Source organism: Pseudophryne corroboree, chromosome 6 (assembly GCF_028390025.1).
Source record: "Pseudophryne corroboree isolate aPseCor3 chromosome 6, aPseCor3.hap2, whole genome shotgun sequence".
Taxonomy (NCBI): domain Eukaryota; kingdom Metazoa; phylum Chordata; class Amphibia; order Anura; family Myobatrachidae; genus Pseudophryne; species Pseudophryne corroboree.
Window position 1 is genome coordinate 356,417,139 of NC_086449.1, and position 27,477 is coordinate 356,444,615.

At 45.2% G+C, this 27,477-nt stretch overlaps 2 protein-coding genes across 3 annotated transcripts in view; both read right to left on the reverse strand.

The window, feature by feature from the left end:
• Positions 1-15,132, reverse strand: part of LOC134932305 (TRPM8 channel-associated factor homolog) — an 88,421-nt gene extending 73,289 nt beyond the window's left edge. Inside the window, exons 1-2 of one of the 2 annotated variants that reach the window (XM_063926619.1) lie at positions 14,903-15,132; positions 14,147-14,181 (exon numbers count right to left, since the gene is read on the reverse strand). The gene's annotated coding sequence lies outside the window, so the exon portion shown is untranslated. The remainder of the gene's footprint in view (positions 1-14,146; positions 14,182-14,902) is intronic. The other variant, XM_063926620.1, reaches the window with a different exon arrangement.
• Positions 14,147-27,477, reverse strand: part of LOC134932306 (guanylyl cyclase-activating protein 1-like) — a 236,832-nt gene continuing 223,501 nt past the window's right edge. The window contains exons 5-7 of the mRNA XM_063926621.1: positions 23,348-23,488; positions 14,903-14,978; positions 14,147-14,221 (exon numbers count right to left, since the gene is read on the reverse strand). The gene's annotated coding sequence lies outside the window, so the exon portion shown is untranslated. The remainder of the gene's footprint in view (positions 14,222-14,902; positions 14,979-23,347; positions 23,489-27,477) is intronic.

The following is a 27,477-nucleotide window of genomic DNA, read 5'->3' on the forward strand; positions in this document are numbered from 1 at the left end:
CACAAGACTCTGCAAGGTTTTCCCACTGAAGGCTGGGTCCCTGGCCACAGAGAACTTACACACGTGGGGATGAATCGCAAGCGCAGTGCTTGCGATTCATCCCCACGTGTGTAAGTTCTCTGTGGCCATTTCGTTACTCTGTATGTATGCAATTGTTCTCTTTTTAGCTAACCTTTAAGTGTTTGCCATTTTATTCTCTTTGTGTTTATTCTATGTATCTGTGTTTACGATCGTTCGCTATAGTGTATATTTCTGTTTAGTTATTCTGCTTAGGTATTAATGTTAGGTTTGTAGTGTATGAACTGTATCTGTTTTCCCCTTTTCACATAAGAAATATCGTCTATAAAGGTGTTGGAACCTTAGCAAGGAGTGTGTGTTTCACTAGTTAGTATAAAGGGTTTCTGAGCGTCTTAATCGCTCAAACAGCTTTCATATTATCAGGGTTAATCAGCGTTACATTGTGGTAGTATTACAGCACTAAGGTTTACAGCATAAGCATATTCTGTGGTTAAGGTTTAAAAGGTTATTGACTGTGTGTGCGCTCGCTGAGTGTATTCCGTACACCCAGCGCAGTGTGTGTACGTAACTTGCGTACCATGTGCGAGGTCTTTGTACGCAAATAGCGTACAAAGTGCGTAGCACGTGCACGTGGTTTAGCGGCCATTACGGCTCCACGGTATTAGTATATAGCTTAGGTTCAAGGTAAATATTTAGCTTTATCAATTGGGGATCTCGTCCAGTCCACCTCATATCCGCAGTCAAGCGAAACCAGGCAGACTTTATCCGTCAGCAAAGGGCGGAAAAGATAGTATCCCCTGTATCCGTGTTTGTGGTTGGGGATACGGTAGTGCTGATCAGATAAGCGTCTGCGTCTGCTTCGCTTGGGTTGAAGGGATGCTGGTGGAATCCGGAACCGGAAGGTAAGAACAGTACGCTATTGTCTTTTAAAATTGTTTATTTCTGTTTAATACAAATTGCATACTTTTCATTTGTGTATTGTTCACATATCTCAATTTCCTGTTTGCCATTTATCATTGATAACGTGCTGAGAAAGATTTGTTGCTATTGGTAGTTAAAAATAAAATTAAATACTTAAAGGGAGTAATTGTAAGGCACACACATAGCCTGGCCTAATTAAAGGTTGCTACAGTGGAATACTGTGTGATGTGCAGTAAGCGATTTATAGTTAAATATCGTTTACATTTATAGAAGCGTGTTACTTGTGTTACTGCGGACGTATCTAGGCTGTGTACACGTGTCTCTCACCGAGTGCGAGTCAAGCGTACGCGACGCAAAGGCCTACGCAAGTAGCGTGTATTACGCAACAAGCGTACGGATGCGCCCGCTAAACACAAATCATACGATAACATTGTTTTAGTAAGGCGATACGGGAGCAACGCGATAATAGCACAAATTGATTTCAGTCTCCTAAAACTAGTTTAAAAAGATCCTTCTCTTGTTGCAACTCCTCTGGGATTAGCCTGTGTTACCTGAGTGAAAGAAAAATTTTCTGTACAGAAAAGTCAAAGAGTATATGAGGTGAAAGATCGTGTGTATGCAAAAGTTTTTTTCTCTTTGAACCTTAGAAATCGAGTCTCGTAGGTGTGTACATCCGTGGAGTGATATCGCGTGGTGGCGTGGGAGGCATCTCGCGTTAAAATAAATATTCCGCGCCCAAGAAAGGGTTAGCGACGCAAAAGAGAGCAAATAGTGTTATAGCCGACCAGGGGGTCCGCTAAGGTAAAAGGTAAGACCCATATAGGCCCGTGTTAATAAAGCTCCGGCTGAAGGTTTCGCAGCCCAAACAACCGATTCCGTTGGTCGTAAGGCGTATAAATAATAGTTATTTATACACAGTGCGACTGTACCGCACGTAAGTGTGTGCATTAGTTTGTTACCTTGATACCCACTAAGATTTACTGTGGGATCATAAACGCTACTTGTACATTCTAACGTGATTTGTGTAGGTTTTTTTTATTTTAAGGGAGGTTCGCTGATCACTCAGGAATTCTCCAGCAACTGATATTTACTGGGAAGGGTAAGTGCTCTGCGGATCACACCCACACGTCCCAGTAAATAGAGGTTCAGGTTGCAGGGGCCCTGGGTTGAGTACGCCAGCACTAGGGCAGCGTGTGGGCATATTGGTCGACGTGGGCGAGAGTGTGTGAAGGTACTCGGTAAACTTTCACCGTCGCCTTACCTCTGGGAACTTGTTTTTTTGTAAGGGTTCGCTGAGAAGGCAACGCCTGCAAATAATGGGGGCCAGTTGCTCAAGTAAGGGGCGATCAACCAAGGTTCAGGTTGATAATATTCCGCGCCCAGCCGGGTCAGGGAGGTACATAATGTGTGAGAAATCACACGCAGAGGTATTATGCAATGAGTGGGAACGAATGACTGTGCATAATGGGGAAAAGTTCCCAAGAGTAGGCAGTTTTAGTCCTGAGGTGTTGCAAAATTTAAAGAAAAGGATATGTCTAATAACATCTGCAAAACAGAGGATTAGGCATTATGATTGTTTACAGTTATGGCAACGGGAAGGTGAGATACAAGGAGGATTAGCTTACACAGCTGACTCTCACTTTGGTAAGAAAAATATGGCAACAGGAGAACAAATGGCTGCAGAGAATGGCACACTGGTATATGATAATTGTGCACTTAGCAACTGTATTAATAATGATAAGAATAAATGTAATAATAATAGAAGTAAAACTGGTAAATGTACAAATTCTAACCCGTGCAAGTTGCACCCCATGTTAAACTTCCCTCAGGATTACAAGCAAGAAAGTGAGCCCAGCACGATGTCGGCACCTTTTCCAGCAGCCATCATACAAGACATCCAGGTGGACACGGCCCAATCGGTAAAGGCAGTATTCAAACCCCCTAACGGAGGGTCAGGTGAGGTCGTGTCCACAGGTAAGTACGGTATTGTATGTCATACACAGACAAATGCACCTCATAAAGTAGTAGTTTATGTATTAATGGATGATTTAAAGAAAGTATTGAGGACGAGGGTACAGACCACCCAACCATGTTGGCAAGGTTTGTCGGTGGCTGCATTAAGAAAGTCCGCAGTTGGGCATGATCAAAACAACAGGGAGGCACAGGGAGGTAAGAAGCCTCAGATCCCTGTGGGTAAGTCAAAGGTGATAAGATGTTATAATTGCCAGAGGGAAGGTCATTTTGCACGAAATTGTAGGTTTTGAAGATACACACAAGGTAGATAAACCCCCTAGACAAAAACACGAGCAAAGTCATGATACACGAAATTGTAATCAGGAATCACCTAGGAAGAAGTTTGGGCCGCACCTGTAATGTGCAGTCAGTAAAGTTGATCATTAGTCGTGACAGTAAGCCTGAGGTTACAGTTAATGAAATTGGGAGGTCAGTTCCTTGCAGACACAGGAACGGCCGGGTAAATTTTGTAATTTATCTTTGAATGTTTTCTTCTCATCTGTAACTTTCATCGGCAGAACTCAAACATCACATGGCTACTTGGTCTTTACAGAAGTCTACCTAACCCCAGTATGTCTTACCAGCATCGTTGTGTTTGGCCAGACGCAAAGGGTGGAGAGGGGAAATACTGGTGGGGGGGGGGAGATTATGCAGAGATACTGGTGGACATGTTGATGTGACAGCCTGTTGATGAAAAATATGATAATGTTTTTTTTCCCTTTCCAAATTGTTCTCTCTCTTTTTGTTCTTTCATGTTTTACGGATGGTATGTCACACATCAGCTAGACAAATGGTAATACAAGATTTTATGCTCCTTACAGAAAGATCACTGATTTGGAAAGAATATCGTATCACCGGAATGTTCGTTTTGGGAAGACCGAGAGACAGCACCTTTGAGATGACATCTGAGCAAGAAGAACAACAAGACCAGAGGACAAATCATCATAACAAGTTTTTCTCCCCCTTCAATTATTTTTCTGTACCCCCATTACAACTTTCTCTTTCTCCTCCTGTAAGATGGACTTGCCCCAAGAGACTGCAGTCCATGTTTTCCTGTTGACCCTGTTGTTGACCAGAGCAGTCTGTTTCGGTGAGAGTACCAGTGAGGTCGAGAAAGGATCTGGAATGGGTTCTGATGATCAGGATGGATTCGTAGAATTCCAATAGCAACACAATCACAGAGCAAAGGCGAGTACCAGAAAAAGATCTAGTAGCCATGTTATTGATAGACATTGTGAAGGATTATTAGCTGAAGAGAACTGCATCTGTAGGCATTGTGACAATCTAGTTGAGGATGGGTGCATCAAGAAATGTCAGTCCCGTTTTAATATCAAAATGGACCGGCATCCATTGAGTGACTATCACTCATTGGTGGGTAAAGTGTTAAACCAGACAGACTGTTGGGTGTGCTCACAAGTACCTCAAGGTCATAGAAAGTCAGGACTAGTGCCATATCCCTTAACGGTAGATGATGTACTTGAGTTAAAGGGTGGGAGACCGGTGGACAAGAGATTTAATATTTCTAGTCCTCCTAGTTTGAGGCTCCATCAATACCACGTAGATAGGTCCTTAGTATGCTTTGACATTTCCAATCCCCGAAAGCCGGGAAATTGGGAAGTGTCATGGAGTAATCAAACCATGACATTTTCACATAGAGCCGATAGAATGCCCATAGATTCAGAGCCTATACGCCAGATAGCCGACAGTGGAAAATATTTCCGGTATATATATTTACTCTAGGAAGTAGGACCATGCGAGTTGGAGAAGTATCACCAGGATACTGTGCACATATCGTACAACCGGATACGTGCACTATAGACAGATGGGAGAATTAGGGTTAGGAGATTTCACATGGAAAGTTTGTAACATGGTTATGGCATACTCCGTCCCATATGTTCTCCCCGATGACGCATATTTCATATGTGGGAGAAAAGCGTATAGGTTCCTTGCCCCAAACTCAGAGGGATTGTGTTACATTGGAAAGGTACTGCCTGAAGAAATGACTGTATCCCATAACAATATGAAAGACATTTACCGTGGTGCCCAAGCTCCTTATACTCACACTCATTACGAGCACGTCGTTAAAAGGCACCTGATAGAGAGGACAGAGCGTCCGGCCTCTGATCTGATCCATGAATCCACCGGGATTCAATTCCTACTCGCGTTAGATATCACTCGTACCGCCAGAGGAGTGATAAACTTTAGGTATATAAACGCACTTGCGAACCTGATAGACAATATCACCGAAATGTATGACGACACGTTCAGATATACTGGGAGACAGCTACAAGCTACAAAACAGAGCTGGTTCAGCATAGGATGGCATTATATATATTAATGGCACTATACTGGAAACTACTGAGGAGGAAAGGGATCTAGGAGTTACTATTTCAGATGACTTAAAGGCAGGTAAGCAATGTAACAAGGCAATGAGGAAAGCTAGTCAGATGTTTGGCTGCATTGGGAGAGGAATCAGCAGCAGAAAGAAAGAAGTAATAATGCCACTGTATAGGTCATTGGTACGGCCTCATCTAGAATACTGTATTCAGTTCTGGAGGCCATATCTTCAAAAGGATATTAATACATTAGAAAATGTTCAAAGGAGGGCAACTAAAATGGTGCATGGCCTACATCACAAAACATACCCAGAAAGACTAAGAAATCTCAATATGTATAGTTTGGAGCAGAGAAGGGAAAGGGGGGACATGATAGAAACTTTCAAATATATCAAGGGTTTCAACAAAGTCCAGGAGGGAAACATTTTCCAAATGAAGAGAAGCAAAAGGACACGAGGACATGCACTGAGACTGGAGGGGGGGAGGTTCAGGGGAAATTTGAGGAAAAATTATTTCACAGAACGGGTAGTGGACAAGTGGAATAGCCTCCCATCAGAGGTGGTAGAGGCTAAGACAGTAGAGCAATTTAAACATGCATGGGATAGACATAAGGATATCCTTACAAAGAAATAAGGATCAAATAAGGTTAGAGATAAAAAATAATATTAACACCAAAAAAAAGGGGGCAGACTAGATGGGCCAAGTGGTTCTTATCTGCCGACAAATTCTATGTTTCTATACAGTATAGGATGATTCTCAATTACCTCACAGCAGTGACAGGCGGGTATTGTGTTACCCTAGCAACTCAGTATGGTGTAAAGTGCTGCACGTATATTACAAACAGCACTGAGGACCCGGCCGAGGTCATAGACCAAAAGATGGATGACATTTTGCAATTGAAGTGGGAGTTCCGAAGGAGACACAACCTTACACTCGCTGCAGTGGGTAATGAGCTGACCGGCTGGGTGTCATGGTTGAACCCACGAAATTGGTTCTCTGGTTTAGGAGAATGGGCCCAAGGCATTATCATGGATGTAGGGAAATTTCTCTTATGTATTCTGGGAGTCGTCATATTGATTGGTCTGATATTTAGATGCGTTTGGACTTTAATGAAGTGTAAACGTAGTACCAGAGTGATGAGTCTGAGGAGCGAGGACACTGTAATACCAATTGGTTTAATTTACGACCCAACGATAGAGACAATGTTGTGATGAAAATGTAATTCCACGGTCCGTTTCTTTCACCCGTTTCTCCTTTGTTTTCCTCCAAGGCACAAAGACATCCACTTGGAAGAAGAATTTGACAACCTCTTTTAAACAGACCATTGATGAACTGTGTCACAGACACCCAATACTTTTAGTGACTTTAACTATCTACTGGAAACCCAATACTTTAGAGACTGTAATTTTATGGACACTGGAAAAGCTTTTGTTCACCACTTACAGCAAAAGCACCGCGAGACATCAGACAACATGTACATCAGACAAGACATCAACAAGACCCCAATCGGCGACTGTCTACAAAAACTCACATAGTTATATGACTGCATTTATAACGCTTGTTTCTTATCTTCATCTCTACAACCTCCAGGTAGTATCCCACATAGTCGACAGGCGATTCTCACATATTAGCATTCACATATTCTCCCCCTTCATGTATCATCAACTAATGTGCACCCCATTTGTTGTAACCAAAAGCCGAAAAGAGCTCGGTAGAGTTTGACAGCCCATCCACAGACCCTTGATACGGGATAAGAAGGATACAAATGTATACTTCGCAATACCTCGAAGCTTGATTTAGAACACGTACGGCACGATGATACATGACCCCTCAGACATGGATCTCATACACACATGCTTTTACTATCTCACTAGGTCATACATTTCCCACCTCCTCCTCTCCTCCCTTCTCCCAATCATAATGAGGTATTTCATGATAACATATATTTTTCTGTTTGGATTATTTAGATAGTGGCAGTTATTGTTGACTGCCAAAGGCTGGACTGTCAAAGTCGAAAAATATCATGATTCATATGCCTTGTATTAACCCCTAATGTGTGCGCATGCTTCTCGTCGCCTGGTCCCCCGTGCGTACACATCCCCGCAGGTTTTGTAAGGGACGCTCCAGCGTCTCGTGCGCATGGGATGTGTAAATACGGCGGAGTTTGTGAGCTTGTAGCGTGCGACTCGATCATGACATATTTAACCCAAATAGCGTATATTATAGTTAATATTCCCCTTAACAATGTCAGCAAGTATGGTAAGTTTAAAACTTCTTGGACAGAGAGATTCCTCTTTGCATGCTGGGAGGGCTCAGACAAAGGTTGAAGGGTAGTGTTTGGTGTCCAGCTGTGGGGTATTGAAGGGGTGTTGTGCCTATGATAGTTGGGAGGGATTCGTATGTTCCTGGATGTGGTTATGCGCAGAGGTAGAGAATAAGATTAATTGTGTTCCGAATAAATTACACATAAGTGCAGGGTAGGTGAATGGAATTCAGTCATTTCTTTCCCACAGACTGAATACAATAGCCTTATTTACACTAAGCTTTGAGATTCTATGAAGAGGGCTTACACCTTTGTTTATGAATAGGACCAGGTTTCTCTCCAGAATAATGAGGGCTGAGTTGTCAATTGTCTCAACTGAAGGAGGGGACAGTGGGGTGAACAAAGCCCAGAGACAGAGTTTGTTTGGAAGATCCAAAACAATAGCTTTCCTCAATATAACCAGACAAAGAGGAATTTAGAATACTAACAAGTCCTAGCCATCGCCCACTTCTTGAACTAACCAATGATCCCCGGTGCAGTACATGTCCCACCCCCTAACCAATGGAAAGAGAGCACACAATATCTATTGTAGTATGTCTTGAGTTAGTAAATAAATATAGCTTGCAATAGGCTTGGTCACACAAGACTCTGCAAGGTTTTCACACTGAAGGCTGGGTCCCTGGTCCAGGACTGCGCTTGCGATTCATCCCCACATGTGTAAGTTCTCTGTGGCCATTTCGTTACTCTGTATGTATGCAATTGTTCTCTTTTTAGCTAACCTTTAAGTTTTTGCCATTTTATTCTCTTTGTGTTTATTCTATGTATCTGTGTTTATGATCGTTCGCTATAGTGTATATTTCTGTTTAGTTATTCTGCTTAGGTATTAATGTTAGGTTTGTAGTGTATGAACTGTATCTGTTTTCCCCTTTTCACATAAGAAATATCGTCTATAAAGGTGTTGGAACCTTAGCAAGGAGTGTGTGTTTCACTAGTTAGTATAAAGGGTTTCTGAGCGTCTTAATCGCTCAAACAGCTTTCATATTATCAGGGTTAATCAGCGTTACATTGTGGTAGTATTACAGCACTAAGGTTTACAGCATAAGCATATTCTGTGGTTAAGGTTTAAAAGGTTATTGACTGTGTGTGCGCTCGCTGAGTGTATTCCGTACACCCAGCGCAGTGTGTGTACGTAACTTGCGTACCATGTGCGAGGTCTTTGTACGCAAATAGCGTACAAAGTGCGTAGCACGTGCACGTGGTTTAGCGGCCATTACGGCTCCACGGTATTAGTATATAGCTTAGGTTCAAGGTAAATATTTAGCTTTATCAGTTGGATATGCTGGCCATACTTGTGTTCTCTGGTTTGGAGAGGATCTATCATGCAGGACAAGGGGGGGTAATTCAGAGTTGATTGGAGCAGCACATTTATTGGTCAGAACCATGTGCACTGCAGGTGGGGCAGATATAACATTTGCAGAGAGAGTTAGATTTGGGTGGGTTATATTGTTTCTGTGCAGGGTAAATACTGGCTGCTTTATTTTTACACTGCAATTTAGATTTCAGATTGAACACACCACCCAGAATATAAGTCTCTCTGCACATGTTACATCTGCCATGCCTGCAGTGCACATGGTTTTGCCCAACTGCTAACAAATTTGCTACTGCGATCAACTCTGAATTACCCCCAAGGTCTCCTCTGTGAGAGAAGGAGGAGGAGCAACACAGCAAAAATAGGAAGGAGACTGACCCTGTGTGCCACGTAATACATTCTCGATTGCCACCATCTAGCATTAGTGCCAAGGGTTGGATATGCTTAGCCTACACTTTTTCAGGTTCCACCCAATTCCCCAGTGAAGTGGGTGGGAAGGACGTGTAATGTCGCTATTAGCTGCAAATGGTAAGATGCAGGGCCGTAACTACGTGTGTGCCAAGTGGGCTTGGCACACAGCGCAGTTGCCCTGAGGGCACACGGCCAGTGGCATGTAATGAGTCAAATTGACTCATTACATGCCGCCTCTGAAGTCCGCGCCGTGCGCCGCAGCCGCGCTGGAGTAGAGAGCAGCACCGGAGGCAGCTGAGAAGGAGGAGGAGGGAGGGGGACTGGAGCCGCAGCAGCGCTATTTCATTGGTAGTAAGCGCCGCTGCAGCAGCCCCCTCTCCATCCATATAAGCTGCCCGGCGCTGCTGTGGATGCTGGGATGCGGTTCCTCCATCCCAGCATCCACAGCAGCGCCAGGCAGCCTATACGGAAGGAGAGGGGGATGCTGCAGCGGCGCTTACTACCAATGACATAGCGCTGCTGCGGCTCCAGTCCCCCTCCCTCCTCCTCCTTGTCCGATGCCTGCACAGAGGGAGATGCCAGCACGAGGAGCCTGTCAGCGGGGAGAAGGTAAGTATCCCTCTCTCTCTCTCTCTCTCTCTCTCTCTCTCTCTCTCTCTCTCTGGGGGACACCGTCTGCCATAATGTGTAAAAAGGGGTACTGGCTGCCGCAATGTGTAAAAAGGGGTCCTGGCTGCCGCAATGTGTAAAAAGGGGTCCTGGCTGCCGCAATGTGTAAAAAGGGGGACTGGCTGCCGCAATGTGTAAAAAGGGGTCCTGGCTGCCGCAATGTGTAAAAAGGGGGCCTGGCTGCTGCAATGTGTAAATAGGGGGACTGGCTGCCGCAATGTGTAAAAAGGGGTCCTGGCTGCCGCAATGTGTAAAAAGGGGGACTAGCTGCCGCAATGTGTAAAAAGGGGGCCTGGCTGCCGCAATGTGTAAAAAGGGGGCCTGGCTGCTGCAATGTGTAAAAAGGGGGCCTGGCTGCCGCAATGTGTAAAAAGGGGGCCTGGCTGCCGCAATGTGTAAAAAGGGGGCCTGGCTGCCGCAATGTGTAAAAAGAGGTCCTGGCTGCCGCAATGTGTAAAAAGGGGGCCTGGCTGCTGCAATGTGTAAAAAGGGGGCCTGGCTGCCGCAATGTGTAAAAAGGGGGCCTGGCTGCCGCAATGTGTAAAAAGAGGTCCTGGCTGCCGCAATGTGTAAAAAGGGGGCCTGGCTGCTGCAATGTGTAAAAAGGGGGCCTGGCTGCCGCAATGTGTAAAAAGGGGGCCTGGCTGCCGCAATGTGTAAAAAGGGGGACTGGCTGCCGCAATGTGTAAAAAGGGGGACTGGCTGCCGCAATGTGTAAAAAGGGTCCTGGCTGCCGCAATGTGTAAAAAGGGGGACTGGCTGCCGCAATGTGTAAAAAGGAGGACCGGCTGCCGCAGTGTGTAAAAAGGGGGACAGTCTGCTGTAATGTGTAAAAAGGGGTCCTGGCTGCTGCAATGTGTAAAAAATGGGCCTGGCTGCTGCAATGTGTAAAAAGGGGGCCTGGCTGCTGCAATGTGTAAAAAGGGGGACTGGCTGCTGCAATGTGTAAAAAGGGGGACTGGCTGCCGCAATGTGTAAAAAGGGGGACTGGCTGCCGCAATGTGTAAAACAGGGGACTGTCTGCTGTTATGTGTAAAAAGGGGGATGCTATCTGCTGTAATGTATAAAAGGGGCTCTACCTGGTGTAGTGGCGCTACTGTGCAGCGTAATTTGAATAATGGAGACTACTGTGCACCGTAGTATGAATTGCTATTATTTTGTGGTCACGCCCCTTCCCCATGAAGCCACGCCCCTATATATTTTTTGTGCGCCTACGGCGCGCACTGCCCCTATCTTGCATGGGGGGGCGCCAATGTCATTTCTTGCACACAGCGCTAAAATGCCTAGTTACGGCACTGGTAAGATGCATTGAATTGCAGCATTCTATAGCAGGGGCGCTGTCATTACCCTAATCGCATAACCACACGCCAAACACCTGCTATCAGGACAAAAATGTAAAAAAATAAAGATTACAAGAGAAAGAGGTTACCGATAGCTCATGCATTTGTTGATGTTACCCATCTGAACCTGGGCACTGTGTACGTTATTTATGAAAAGTTACAACTTCCTCAAACAAATGGCATTAACTGCAGGAAAATGTACATTTCTGTTATCAGTACCATTTCCTGTGTTTCCGATATACTTCCTCATAGAGGCCAGTTTGTCATTTCTGACTCCTGATGAGACCTGTTCCTCTACATCAATTTGTATAGCTCCCATTATGTACATAGATAGAAGTATTTTACTTTTTAATAAGACACTTATTAAAAATGGAGGTAGACAGAAGAGGGAGGTGGAAAATATGAGATCACTGAGGACCAATTACAGCTGCTCTCTATGGGCCTAATTCAGATCTGATCATAGATGTGCTAAATGTAGCACATCTACGATCAGTTTCTCTGACATGAGGGGGGGCGCCCAGCACAGGGCTAGTCCGCCCCACATGTCAGGCCCTACCCCGCTGCAATGGTGCAAAAGCATCGCACAGCTACTCACCCGGTGAGTAGCTCCCTGCCTGCGCAGCTCCTGCCCGCTGGCAGGGGCCTACCCGCTGCTTCCCGGATAGCAATGGCTGCATGTGATTTCATGCAGCTGCTGCGGCCCATCCTCGCAATGGTCTGGACATGCCTGCCTTGTCCGGACCGCACCCCGCCACCGACATTCTAACGCCGTTGGCATGCCCCCTTCCGCCCCACAACCGCCTCTGCCTGTCAATCAGCCAGACATGATCGCAGCCCTGAGATGCTTTTAGCATCTCAGTGGGCTCCCGGGGGGGGGGGGGGGGGGTGCACGCGCAGTGCTCCCGCTGCGTGTGCGCACTCCACAAAGGAATTCAGACTGTGATCACTGCCCCTGCATTGATCCACCCTGAATTACCCCTTATATCTCCTGTATTACTGAACCTTTGTAATATATGGCGCCAATTCTTAATTTCTATCAAAGTAGGTTCGTTTTCACCTAATTTTGTAGAAATTAAGGGATAATGAATAGTCCTCTATGTGTAAACTAACTCAATGTTTCATACAATTTCTTAGTTGAAAGACAGAACATAGAACACAGTATTTTTACATTTACTTTCCTGCGCACAACACAAATAAAGTGGTTACTGTGCCTCATACCTCATTTTTGCTGATATTTTGGACTTTTCTTTCTGGGCTATCCCAGTGGGGAGGTCCAGGTGTGTAGTGCAGGTATCATAATGTCATGAGTAGTTGCGGCAGGGCCATGATGATGTGATAATCATCATGGCCCTGCCACAACTACTGCACTAAGGTTACAATCTAGGAGGCTTCCCTAATTTGTGAGTGTCCTGAAGTAGGCAAGTGTAATGTACCTTTAATGATCCAACGTAGCCCTTCATTTTAAATGTTATTCCTTAGCAGAATAAAACTATACTTGTACAGTAAGCTATAGCAAGCAGTCAGGGATTTGTTAATGTTATATTGATGTCCATCGTTACGGAATCTGTGGCACCTATAAATAAACATTTATAATCTTACTATATATAGATTGAAAGATCTGCAGGGTTGGCAGTGGTTAGCATTAGTGCCTCACAGCACTGAGGGCACAAGTTCAATACCTTGTCATGGTCAATCTGTGCAGAGTTTGTATGCTCTCCCCATGCTAGCATGGGTTCCCTCTCACACTTCTATACAGGTAGGGTCAGGCTTGGACTGGCACACAGGGGTACAGGGGAAACCACCGGTGGGCCCTACTGCCTGGGGGCCCACCTTCTGCTCTAAGGATCAGGTTTCAGACTGTGCACTTGAATTATACATAATACATATGTTACCTTATATTGGACTATGGTGTATTTTCTACAGTGCATTGCGGTTATTAATCTGGTACATTATCTAAGCATGCAGCAGCTGAATTTACTGTATATATTTATGAAGAGGCCCAGACGTTGCACTCTCTAATGGTTAGTCAAACCAATGTAGTGTCAGGCCACACCCCGTCTGCAGACTATCCACACCCCTAACATGGGCCCCTACCACTGCATTCCATTCCCCCGGTGGGCCCTACATGCCCCAGTCCGACACTGGGTAGGTTAAATGGCTGCTGACAAAAAATGAACACTAGGATGTATGTATGTGTGTATGCACGCATGGCAGAGAATATATATTATAAACTATTAATGTATGATTGGCATCACCTGTGCTGAAACACCTTTCTTATCCATTTACCTGTTAAACAAAGGTGATTGCAATCATAAATTATGAGGGAAGTCCGGGAACAGAGCGATTTGTCCCTCCTGGGAAGGGGTGTAGTACGGCTGACCGGCGGTCTCCTGACCGCCGGTCAGCTTACCGACGCCGGGATCCCGGCAGCATACCGACGCCGGGATCCCGGCGGGGAGGGGCGAGTGCAGCAAGCCCCTTGCGGGCTCGCTGCGCTCGCCACGCTGCGGGCTCGGTGGCGACCTGCGGTCGCCACGGGTTCTATTCCCACTCTATGGGTGTCGTGGATGCCGACCATCGGAACGGTGACCCGTCGGGCTGGTGGAGGAGGTCATGTGACTGTCGGTCAGCTGACCGGCAGTCACATGAATACCACCCCTGGGAAGGGTCATGTTGGGAGGTATGAAACTGCACTGGGGCTGATTGAGTGAATTATTTTCTGTAAAAGCGCTGTGGTACATGTATGAACGATATAAATAACTGTTAATTAATAAAAAATAAAAATGTGATAGTGGGACCATCTTACCTTTCAGTCTGTTAATAGCCAGCCTTGTTCTTATACTGTGGTTCCAAATGGAAAGCACAATGAAATATGCAGGCACTATATAATAAATGTTAATAAACATTAAAAAATTACTTTCTTAATTTTGAACTTTGTTATTAAAGGGCAGGTTAATAACAAACGAACAATGACAGTTAGGAGCTGATTGGTTGGAACACCATTTAAGATTAGTAACGAGTGATAACAAGAATATCACTCGTTATAAAATATGTCCATAAATATAAAACATCAATAGTTTGCTTAGTAGTTAAATGTAAAAAAAAAACACCTCACACTAATAATAGAAATTTACTATCAGCATCCAGGCTGCAAAGATCCAATAAAAACCCTTTCACTTCCTACTTCCCCAATGATATCCTCCTAGTTTATGCCACATTTCACTTAAAAAGTAGATTGTGTCATGTCAACAACATTTCTCTCTGTTTTGACAAGGAACAGAACATAACAAGCTAGGTAAACTGACAATCACATGTGCACACAATGCATAGATTCAGTGACAGTTCATTGTCTTGAATATTTTTTTAAAGTTTTCCCAACATTGCCAACCAATGACAAATGATTATCTAGTAGTAAAAAATTAGAGGGCTAGAGAGGGAGGGAGAGAAAGAGAGAGAGAGAGAGAGAGAGAGAGAGAGAGAGAGAGAGAGAGAGAGAGAGAAACAGAGACTCGTACATTAATATCTTATCACAGTGTTATTTGTCATGGTTTATCATACTTACATTAGTTGTCACAGCAGCAGCCTGGGCTGTGAAAGTGACTGCACAATCTCTTGGTCAGCAATGTTCTGTCTGCGTACTAGGGTCAGACAGAAAAGGTGTGGCATTCATAATAGTGGCCAGTAATGCACAGAGCATGGGGCAGAGGGAGGGAGCAGTAGGGGGACAGAGAGAAAATACTGTAGCTAGAGGGGTATGGGAATCAGATGGTTGCTCATCAGGGGTAGGTCCTAGTTGTGTCTTTACCACCGAATAGATCTGGGTGTAACAGATGCTGTGTAGATCTTTGGTTTGCAGATATATCTGGGTGTAACAGACCAGACGTTTATCAGTAAACACTAGATAACCAATATCAACGGTTTTGCACAAGGTTTCATTATTATAGTTTGTAAAGTGCGCATCCATAGAAAGCATTGCTTCACAGAAACACATAACTTACATGGTAAATAGACAATCATGTCTAAAAAATACCTTTTTTCTCTAAAAATAATCAGTTTGGTCCTCAGGTAGACTAACTCATTGTGCATTCTGTGAGTACATGCAGGGGTATATCTTCCTAATGGCCAGGATGGCACTTGCCAGGGGCGCCGGCCAAGGGGGGTGGGGGTGCCGCCAGGCAGTGCCACCCACGCCAGGGTAGAATGACAGTAGTTCTCACTGAGTACATCGCTTAGCAGTGCTCATCCACTGCCGGACTCTCAGAAGCGTATTGCACTCTGACACTCTCTGTGACCACAGTCACAATGATGATGAATATAGCCGGGGAGCGGGGCACTTCCAGATATGGGGAGGGACGAGGCACTTCCTCTTCCTCATCCGCTCCCCTTCTCATTGGTCCCACGCGGTCTGTCACCAAACACCAGCCACTACAATCAGCACCAGTCAGCAGTGCAGCATGAGCATACCTGTACATTTTCTGCGGTACCGTAGCTGCACTGCATGGTCTATACTGGCAGTCTGGATAACAGGTTACAAAGAGCTCTGTATGGAGAGGTATCAAGACCAGTGTCTGCCTGTCCAGCTGTGTTGAGACTACAAGTCCCACACACCTTGTCAACTGGATTTGCTGGGACATGTAGTGCCATAACACCTAGAGAGGGTTTTTTAACTGTATGTATGTGTCCATATATCCCCTCGGTGTCCCTGTCCGCATCCTTCTTGTAATTCCTCCTCAGTGTTTCTGCCCGCACCATCCCTGTAACTGCCCCCTCAGTGACCGTGCCCATACACTCCTGTAATTCCCTCTCAGTGTCCCTGTTCGCACCCTCCCCGTAATTCCCTCTCAGTGTCCATTACCTCAGCCTATCTGTAACTCCCCGCTCTGTGTCCCTGGGTGGGGGAGGTGGTGGGTGCCAGTTCCTTACTTTTCCAGGGGCGCTCAGACCCCTAGATACACCCCTGAGTACATGCAAAGATTCCATCATAAAAAACAACCCAAAAAATAATCCATACTGTATGCATTCCTTCTTAGCAGGCTTATCTCTTGCAGGTAATTCGCAGCTGGTGTAAATATACACAATTATGATTCTGTTTTTAATCCCTCTATAAGGGGCATATTCCTCACAATCCACATATTTAATTCAGATGTGATAAGTATTTTTTGCAATGTGACAATGAATATTTTCATGCAAATTTACTAAAAACATCTTGCTGGGAGATGGGCTCCAATAACAGGTTAGCCTGGCGAAGATCTGAAAACAGTGTGCTAGCGTAACACTATCACACCCTGGTTCAGTTCCTCTGCGCACCCTGTGGGGCCAACAGAAAGGGGAGCGGAGGACTTCTCTCCATAACATTTTGCAAAATAGTACCTGATTGCTGTTGTGCAAAATCGCAAGGCAGCCGATTATCAAACAACTGCACATCCGTAGGGATCGTAATGTGCAGGCACGAGGCCAAACCTTGAAAAAATCCTGCGTTTTTTTATTGCTAGGCGAATGCAGGTTGATTGACAGGAAACGGACGTTTGGGAGTGGTAATCTGGGAGTGTGAGAAAAAACCCAGGTGTTCCCAAGCGTTTTCAGGGAGGGTGTGTGACGTCAGCTCTGGCCCGATCAGATTGATTCTATTGCACTGTAGGAGTAAGTCATGGGGTACGCACAGACTGGAAAATAATTAGATGGTGAGTGAGGTGCGAACGTATTTGCAGCTGACCAGCGTTTGCAATGCTTCTTGCACAGCGTATGCAGACTTGCATGGGGCGGTTTTTCACTCTCACAGAGACGCCTTGCCGTTCGGCCTGGGGGGCTTAACCCTATATCTGCAGATATATGCACCCAATATATCTGTATTATCTGTAGTGTTATTTTTCACTCAGTGTGCATTAGGGATAGCAAATTGGTTTTTCACTCTGTGTGGACGGCGATGAGGTCTGAATTAGGCCCTATATCTGAAGATGGTGTTACCTATCCGGTCCAAAAGCTTGGTTAATCCAGCAGCACAACAACTCCCACAGAAACCTATGGGCAGGGGTTAAAGTGGGTGGGAACGGGGTGGAACTGAGTTCCACCACCTGTAATGGTAGGGGATACTAGATCCACCTCCATCATGGCCCTGCAGAGTAATTCCATCAGGAAAGCCCACCCTGCCACCCACATCAGTAGAAGATGCAGGTGGCGCTAGTGTCACTGACAAGGTGCAGCCACCTCCCCCTTCCTCAGATCCTGACAGCTTCATGGAACCCTTCCTGGTACTTACACACAATGTGTGTGTTGGATAACGTTCATTCCCTCCTCAGGTCCCAGTAGCTTCCCTTTCTGGCACGGCGTATGTTATGTCATGCAGTAACCTCCGCTAAAATGAGAGCCACGAGGAGGAGCATGCGCTGTGCATGCTGAAGACAAGGTGAGAGGGGGCTGGAGGGACACAGAGAGGTGGGGAAGCTGCTGGAGGGACACAGGGCATGCATCTGCTTGAGGGACACAGGTGGTGAGTTGCTGGAGAGACAAGCACAGATGTGTAAGGGACACTACTACTGTAGGCATTATGTGTATATTCAGCACTACTGTACACATTGTGTGTATAAGTACACAACTACTACTGTGGGCATTATTTGTAAGGGGCACTGCTACTGTAAGCATTATGTATATATGCACATTATTACTGTGGGCATTATGTGTAAGGGGCACTATCACTATTGTGTATAAGGGGCACTATTGTGGATATTGTGAACCAGTGGCACTACTGAGTGTCGTAACATGAATAAGGGGCATTACTATGTGGTGTACTATGAATCAGGGGCACTACTTGCGGTGTAATGAGAATAGGATTGTGCTACTATGTGGCGTAATTTGAATTGGGTGTACTATTGTGTTACCATGCCCCTTTCTTGGGAGACCACACCCCTTTTTGCAATATGTGCCTTCAGCACGCCCTGTCCCTTTATAAGGTATGGGAGGTAGGAATCAAATTTATAGTTTGCAAGTGGATGCCGAAAACTCTAGCACTGGCCCTAGCTCTGCTACACCTAATTGGGGTATGGGACAGAGTAGGTGACGAGGGAGTTCCACCACCTCCCAAGGACCACTTTAAGCCCTGTCTATAGGACTACATTTGCAGACACTAATGGGGGGACCGCGACAGATATCAGAGATATCTGCTGCAATCCCTCCATAATACATCTGGGGTATCCTAAATATTTGTGGATACCCCCCAAAATATGGCTGTTTTTAGGCAATATCATGCAAACATTTAATATAAATAGTCCCCTTATAATTAATTAATTAGCATTGTGGCTGTATTGTATTAAGTTGCAGCTTTCTATATCATTGCTTATTTATTTATTTACATTTGGCCAACTGCAGGAAAGAAGATTTCCATTAGATGTAGAGTTGTTTCTATTTAAATAAATTTTTACTGAAAATTCGACTTTCATTTATTAATAACATTCCTGACACAGGGGACTTCAGATACTAGCGTTGGAGGTCCCGGAATTGACGTCAGATTCCCGCCCTGCAAACGCTTGGTCATGCCTGCGTTTTCCCTACCACTCCCAGAAAACGGTCACTTGACACCTACAAACGCCCTCTTCCTGTCAATCTCCTTACGATCGGCTGTGTGAATGGATTCGTCGCTAGAAGCATTGCACAGCAACGATGCTGTATGTACCCGTACGTCGCGCGTGCGCATTGCAGTGCATATGCAGTTTAGCCATTTTTTTACCTGATCGCTGCGCTGCGAAAATCGGCAGCGTGCGATCAACTTGGAATGACCCCCTATGTGCACTGCAGGGGAGGCAGATATAACATCAGCAGAGAGAGTTAGATTTGGATGGGGTGTGTTCAATCTGAAATCTAAATTGCAGTGTAAACATAAAGCAGCCAGTATTTACTCTGCACAGAAACAAAATAACCCACCCAAATCTAACTCTGTCTGCCACACCTGCAGTGCACACAGGGGGTAATTCTGAGTTGATCGCAGCAGCAAGTTTGTTAGCATTTGGGCAAAACCATGTGCACTGCAGGGGGGGGCAGATATAACATTTGCAGAGAGAGTTAGATTTGGGGGGTTATATTGTTTCTGTGCAGGGTAAATACTGGCTGCTTTATTTTTACACTACAATTTAGATTTCAGTTTGAATACACCCCACCAAAATCTAACTCTCTCTGCACATGTTATATCTGTCCCCCCTGCAGTGCACATGGTTTTGCCCAACTGCTAACAAATTTGCTGCTGCGATCAGATCTAAATTAGACTCATAGGGGGACACTTACTAAGCAGTGATAAGAGCGGAGAAGTGAGCCAGTGGAGAACTTGATCCATCAACCAATCAGCAGCTCTGTATAATTTTATAGTATGCAAATTATAGATGTTACTTCAGTGCTGATTGGTTGCCATGGGCAACTTCTCCACTGGCTCACTTTTTCTACTCTTATCACTGCTTAGTAAATGTCCCCCCTAGTCTCTTTTTCCCTCCCTCTTTCTTTCCCTGACAGTCTCCCTCTCTCTTCCCACCTCCTCCCCACCATGGTGCCGCCTCCATTTTGTCCCCATAGTACCGTATCCTCCTCGCCGGTGGCTCCGCCCCCCAGGAGGCGCCAAATGAGGATCTATCTTGCCCCCCAGCTCTTAAATGTTCTGACGCCCCTGGTGCAGGGTAAATACTGGCTGCTTTATTTTACACTGCAATTTAGATTTCAGTTTGAACACACCCCACCCAAATCTAATCTCTCTGCACATGTTACATCTACCCCACTTTCAGTGCACGTCCCTTGAGGCTACACAAAATCTTTACTTTTTAAATGGCAATGACAGGGGGAGCAGAAACTTTTTTTGCTTGTGGGAGAAAAATTTCTAGTTATGCCACTGCTGGTCGACATGCCTTCTCAGCATGATGCCCTGCTCTCTGGGGCATGGCTGGCACATGGCGCTGTAAAGCACTGTTACGGCGCTGCATATATACACATACATACTGTAGTAGCACATTCATACGGTCGCACACATATGCATAGCCACACACTTATACACATAAATACAGGCAGTACAACCTCCCTGAGTCCTATTTACATTACAGGCTGGTGGCTACAGAGCCGGATTAGGGGGGTGCAACAGGGGGTAAGTACCCCCGGGCTCTAGTGTCTAAGGGGGACCCCCAGCCACAATGCTCTGTCCCTGCTCTCATGCTCCAGCCTTTGCAGGGACGATTCTGCTTGGCTGCTGCCTTCAGCACCACAAAGCTCTTAACACTGCAATGGTTAGGACCCAGAGGAACAAGGCCGGCTCCAGGCCTACTAGCACCCTGAGCGAGAAAATTTTGAAGGGGACCCCTCCACCCCATGCGCGCGTGCTCCTGGAAAAGTGGGTGTGGCCTCGCAACTTCATATTATCAAACTATAAATATATTTTAAACACCCCCTCTACACACACAATTAGCAGCCTTACACATAGCAGCCACAGTAGTGTTCCCTACACATAATGTCTCTAGTATAGTGCCAGATACACATAATGACCCCAGTAGGGCAGTGCCAGATAGACATGATATGACCCCCAGCAGTGTCAGATACACATGATATGTCCCCCTGCAGTGCCAAATACACCTGATATGCCCACATAATATGCCCTCCAGCAGTGCCAGATACACATGATATGCCCCCCCAGCAGTGCCAGATACACATTATATGCCCCCCAGCAGTGCCAGATACACATGATATGCCCCCCAGCAGTGCTAGATACACATGATATGCCCACATGTTATATGTCCTCCAACATGTGCCAGATACACATGATATACCCCCCAGCAGTGCCATATACACATTATATGACCCCCAAGCAGTGCCAGATACACATGATATGCCCCCCAGCAGTGCCATATACACATTATATGACCCCCAAGCAGTGCCAGATACACATGATATGCCCCCCCAGCAGTGCCATATACATATGATATGCCCCCCAGCAGTGCCAGATACACATGATATGCACCCCCAGCAGTGCCAGATACACATGATATGCCCCCCAGCAGTGCCAGATACACATGATATGCCCCCCAGCAGTGCCAGATACACATGTTATGCCCCCCAGCAGTGCCAGATACACAATATTCCCCCCACGGTGCCAGATACACATGATATTCCCCCACGGTGCCAAATACACATGATATGCCCCCACAGTATAAGATACACATGGTATGCGCCCATAGTGTCAGATACACATTATATGCACCCATAGTGTCAGATACACATGATCTGCCCCAAGTGCCAGATACACCATATGAGAAAAAAATAAATGCCCTTAATGCAGGGCTTACTTTGAGTGGGTGCTCAGGAGTCTGTTCTAGAGCCAGTGTGCACGAGAAGGGACAGCAGCAGTGTCTGTCCCGCAGCCCGCCTCCTAGCAGTGGCTGTGACAATGAGGGAGAGTGCTGTGGGCGGGCCAAATAGAAACTATGTGTGCGCTGTGCGGCGCCGGCGCTGCACAGTGTGCACATAGTTTCGCTTTCAGCGCGCACATAGTTTAGCTTAGGCCGGCCCACAGCACTCCCCCTCGTCATCACAGCCTCTGCTAGGGGGGCACGGGACAGACGCTGCTGCTGGCTCCAGGCTCCAATATGGCAGCGAGAGTAGCGGCGCCCATTAAGAGTGTGGTGTCCTGTTCGGCCACTCTATTGGAATGTGCCTGGAGCTGGCCCTGCAGAGGAAGCACTATCCAGCTTCCTTCAGCACTTCAGAGTGGGGACACTGCATCTAGAATCTAGATAATCTGACTCTGCTCTAGGGATGGCCATCGGTGGGTTACCCATTGATGGTCACCATCGATTGTACCATTGATAGGTAACATCAATGGTGTGAAACCATCTGCAAGGGAACCATCTATGATTTCACCCAGCGATAGTCACCCCTGCTTTACAATTCAATATTCCGTGGGTCAATGAGACCCCGGGGTGGAGCTCTGCAGAAGTGTTGGGGGCGGAGCTAAGCTCAGTTTCCCAACACCTTGAAAAAAAAAATATTCAGTGGTATCTGGTTCTCTCTCATTGATGGGAAAACTATTCTACATCGGCTATAGGTGGTCATTCCGAGTTGATCGCTCGCTAGCAGTTTTTAGCAGCCATGCAAATGCTATGCCGCCTCCCACTGGGAGTGTATTTTAGCTTAGCAGAAGTGCGAATGAAAGGATTGCAGAGCGGCTACAAAATAATTTTGTGCAGTTTCAGAGTACCTTCAGACCTACTCAGCGCTTGCGATCACTTCAGACTATTCAGTTCCTGTTTTGACGTCACGAACACGCCCTGCATTTGCCCAGCCACGCCTGCTTTTTTCCTGGCACGCCTGCGTTTTTTCAAACACATTCCACGAAAACGGTCAGTTGACACCCAGAAACGCCCTCTTCCTGTCAATCACTCTGCGGCCAGCAGTGCAACTGAAAAGCTTTGCTAGACCTTGTGTGAAACTACATCGTTCGTAGCAATAGTACGATACGCGTGCGCATTGCGCCGCATACGCATGCGCAGAAGTGCCTTTTTTTGCCTGATTGCTGCGCAGCGAACGAAAGCAGCTAGCGATCAACTCAGAATGACCCCCATAGACCATAGATGATTTTGAATCATTGATGGCCATCCTTACTCTGCTCTCCCGGAAGATCATCCACATTCCACAGGCAGGGACTTAGTGCTTTCATTATCTCTTATCTATCTCATTTCTGTCTGTCTGCCTGCCTATCTTACATAAATAGCGATAGATAGATAGATAGATAGATAGATAGATAGATAGATAGATAGATAGATAGATAGATAGATAGATAGATAGATAACGGTCACTATACAAGGCGTGCGTGGAGGCGGCACTCAAGCAAACTCATACAAGTGCATGTAGCGTAGACATTTAATTGACCAGAGTGGCCGACATGTTTTGGGGTGGATCCCCCGTCCTCAGGGCCAAACAGCAGTATTAGAAAGTGCATTACTAAACATACATATATGCCAAAACATCCAATTAACCTGAACATACTCACCTGTTCAGCGGCTCCACTGCCAGCCAGCCCGCTCTGCTGTCTTCCACATCGCTGGATGATGACGTGCCGGGTGCGCCAGGTGAACAGGGGAGTTACCATGGAGACCGCTGGAGCGTCCGTACGGGCACCGCATCAGTGTCCCTGAAGAAAGACAATCAGACAAGTGTGAATCAAACATAGAAACAAGTTATAAAACATTAAAAAACGTACAGTCAGAACTGCACATGCGCCAGCACCGCAGTGCGCCGGCGCATACCGGACGGCCGCTATGATCGACTCTGCCTGATTGACAGGCAGACGCAGTCGCTGGGCAGGGGGTGGGGGGGCAGAACGGCGCCGTTTGGTTGCCATTTTGTGGGCGTGGTCCGGCCAATGCAGGCATGGCTGGACCGAACGGGGGCGGGCCGCAGCAGCTGCGTGACGCCACACACAGCTGCTGCGGGCCAGGGAGAGATGAGTAGCTCCCGGCCAGCACTCTAATGCTGCACTGGTCGGGAGCTGCGATGCCTTTGCACTTCTGGGGGGGGGGGGGGGGGGGGGGCTGCACTGACATGCGGGGCGGGATAGCTCTGTGCTGGGCATCCCCCCCGCATGTCAGTGTGAATGATCGTAGCTGTGCTAAATTTAGCACAGCTATGATCATCTCGGAATGACACCCCCCCCCATATTGTACAGCTAGGTTTATTACACGTCATATAACACCTTTAATTCTGGAATGCCTAACTGAGATTGTGATATAACTTACTTATATAAAAAAAAATTGGATCTCCATTTGATCTCCATTTGTCTGTGTATCTGCTCTATAAATGCTTTAAAATGTGCAGACAGAGTAGTTGTCACAATCCTGTCTACTTGGCTTTATGACTTACCTCTGCCATCTGCTCTACAGTCTTCCAGAATGTCCTTTGAGGTCTCATCTGCATACAAGCTGTAGCATGTGTCTCTAATGCTAGCTGCTGATTGTGCACCTGTAAGTTCTCTGTCTGTAAAGCCTACAGACTTCTGATTGGGATCCGGTCTGAAGATCGACAGTATCTAGGTCGACAATGTTTAGGTCGACCACTATAGGTCGACAGTCACTAGGTTGACATGGATGGAAGGTCGACAGGGTTTCTAGGTCGACAGGTGCTAGGTCGACAGGTCTAAAGGTCGACATGAGTTTTTCACATTTTTTTTCTTTTTTTTTAATTCTTATACTTAACGAACCACGTGGACTACGATTGTAACGGTAATCTGTGGTAGCGAAGGCACCATGCCCGAAGCATGGCGAGCGAAGTGAAAACGACACCAAATTAAAAAAAATCCTCATGTCGACCTTTAGACCTGTCGACCTAGCACATGTCGACCTAGAAACCCTGTCGACCTTCCATCCATGTCGACCTAGTGACTGTCGACCTATAGTGGTCGACCTAAACATTGTCGACCTAGATACTGTCGATTTGATGAACCACACCCCTTCTGATTACAGCAGTGTTTGTATCCAGCTGGAAGTGCTAGACCTGAACTGCAGAGTTTACGTGAACAGAGAACAGAGCTGGCCCTACGCATAGGCAAACCAGGCAAATACCCTAGGGCATTTGGTATCCCTGGGGGCACAAGCAGCTTCTGCTGATTAAAATATTCTGTATGTGACTGCGGCTGTATCTGCATATGAAATGCTACGTTGCAGTGTATTCCTGGAAATCACTGTAATGTAGCATTTTGTATGCAGATACAGTCACAGTCGCAAACAGAATATAGGCATGCTGTATATCATTTTAATCAACAGAAGCTGCTTGTGTATCCTAGCCACATAGCAAATAATACGCATTTTAATCAAAAAAAGGTGCCCAACATTAGTAGGCCTGCCATCTGACTCATGCCAGGCATCTCCTGCTGCATGGCATATTGAGGCAAGATGTATGAGGACACATCTGTATCCAAGCTGTGGCAGAGGTCACAGTGTTAGTGGCCATGTGAGTGATGTGTGTGGCTGGATTGGTTATGCAGTAGTGTTCGGCATATGTGTAAGGGGATGTATGTGTGTCATGTGTATAAATGCATTAATAATGTGCGGAAAATGTGTAAAGGGCACTATGTGTGTCATTGTGTGTATAAGTGCACTAATAATGTGCGGCATATGTGAAAGGGACATTATGTGTATAAGGGCATTAATAAAGGTTGGCATAATGTGTACGACGCATTATGTTTATAAGGACATTAATAATGTTTGTCATATGTGTAAGGGGCATTACTGTGTCATATTATGTGTATAAATGCATTACTAATGTGTGGCATTATGTGTATAAGGTGCTCTACTGTGTATACGTTACATATACAGGGTGATTCAAAAGTCATAGTACACCCTTTTGTTTCAAAAACTGTGCAGGAAATGGGAAAACTGAATACTCTAGTAAGGTATGGGTGAGGTGGGCTATCTTTTAGGGTATGCACCGAACATGGGTGCCATCTTGAAATCGCCCATCTTGAATCTAAGCCAGTTTTTTTCAAATGGAAAGGGGGAGATTTGAACAGTTATGGTTCAAAAGTTGTTTACTAGAAGAAGGAAAGAATTGGTCTCAAATGGCGCACAAAAAGAAATAAACAACTTCATAAAATATAACTTTTAATCTAATTTATTTAAGAGACCTGTAACTGTGAAATATTAAAACCAACATATAATGACAAGACAAAGTGTAACATATATTCATTAAAAACACACGCTGTATTCAGAGTGTCGTGCACTGCTTTTCTATTTAAATGATGGGTACCATGACCTCTAGAAATTTTATGTGTATTGTCAGATGGTATGTGAATAAAGACTTATCTCAATGTCCGTATTATTATTGGTCTCTTCTTATACCAGTTACCTTTGACCAAACTCTCCACTGTATTATAAAATATTATTTCTCACAGGGAATTTTTCGATGTATCTATATTAACACATTCAATCACTTAAAGATTTTAATAGCTGCTGGCTAGTGATCCCCAATCGCACATGCCCACATATTATGCTTTGCGGGGTACATACGTGAATTCTGTATCATTGACTAGTGCTCTCAATCCTCGTAGTCAGCACTGTCACTGAATTGTGATATTCTATTATCAAGAAAAATATTATGTCTCACTGTTGGTACATTCCACCTTTAATTACAGTGATCATAAATAGATAAATAGATATCTTCAGCTTAAGTGACTTTCTCTTATTATAAATATATCTTTGTTCCCTGGTGTGCCAGATGTATTTCTTTATAACACACCCACTTATTACAGGGAAATGCTGATTAATTATGAGAAATGGTAAAAGGGGATCCACTGCACTATATTCGCAGCTTTATGTTAGAATAGATAAGTTGACACACTGAAATATTTCCTCAATATTTGGAGTAGTACATAGATTAGAATCTCTCTGGAGACTCGGTTTTTCTTATAACCAATGTGTTGCAATTGTTTCTGTATAGAGTCTGCGAGTTTATGACTGTCACAAGGAATTTTCAATGTGTCTATATTAACACATTCAGTCACTTTGAAATTTTAATAGCTGCTGGCTGGTGATCCCCTCTCGCACATACCCACACATTATACTCTGCGAGGTACATACATAAATTCTATATCATTGACTAGTGCTCTCAATCCTCGTAGTCAGCACTGTCAATGAAGTATAATAATCTATTATCAAAAAAATATATATATTGTGTCTCACTGTTGGTACATTCCACCTTTAATTACAGTGATCACAATTAAATAGATATATAGATATCTTCAACTTAAATGATATGCACTTAGTATGAATGTATTTTTATTCCCTGGTGTGTCAGATGTATTTCTTTATAACACACCTAATTGTTACAGGGAGATGATAAATAATTGTGAGAAATTGTTCTAGGGGATCCACTGCACTATAATCGCAGCTTTAAGTTAGAATAGATAAATTGACACACCGAAATAATTCCTCAATATTCAGAGTAGTACATGGATTAAATTCTCTCTGGAGACTTGGTTATTTTAGTAACAGATATGTTGCAATTGTTTCTGTGTAGAGTCTGCAGGTTAGTGGGTGTCTCTAATGGTTACTAAGTATCAGTATCCTGCCATTTGTCCTCAAGTTGTTACACAATTATATACACTGTGTTCTGAGCAGCTGCCTGCAG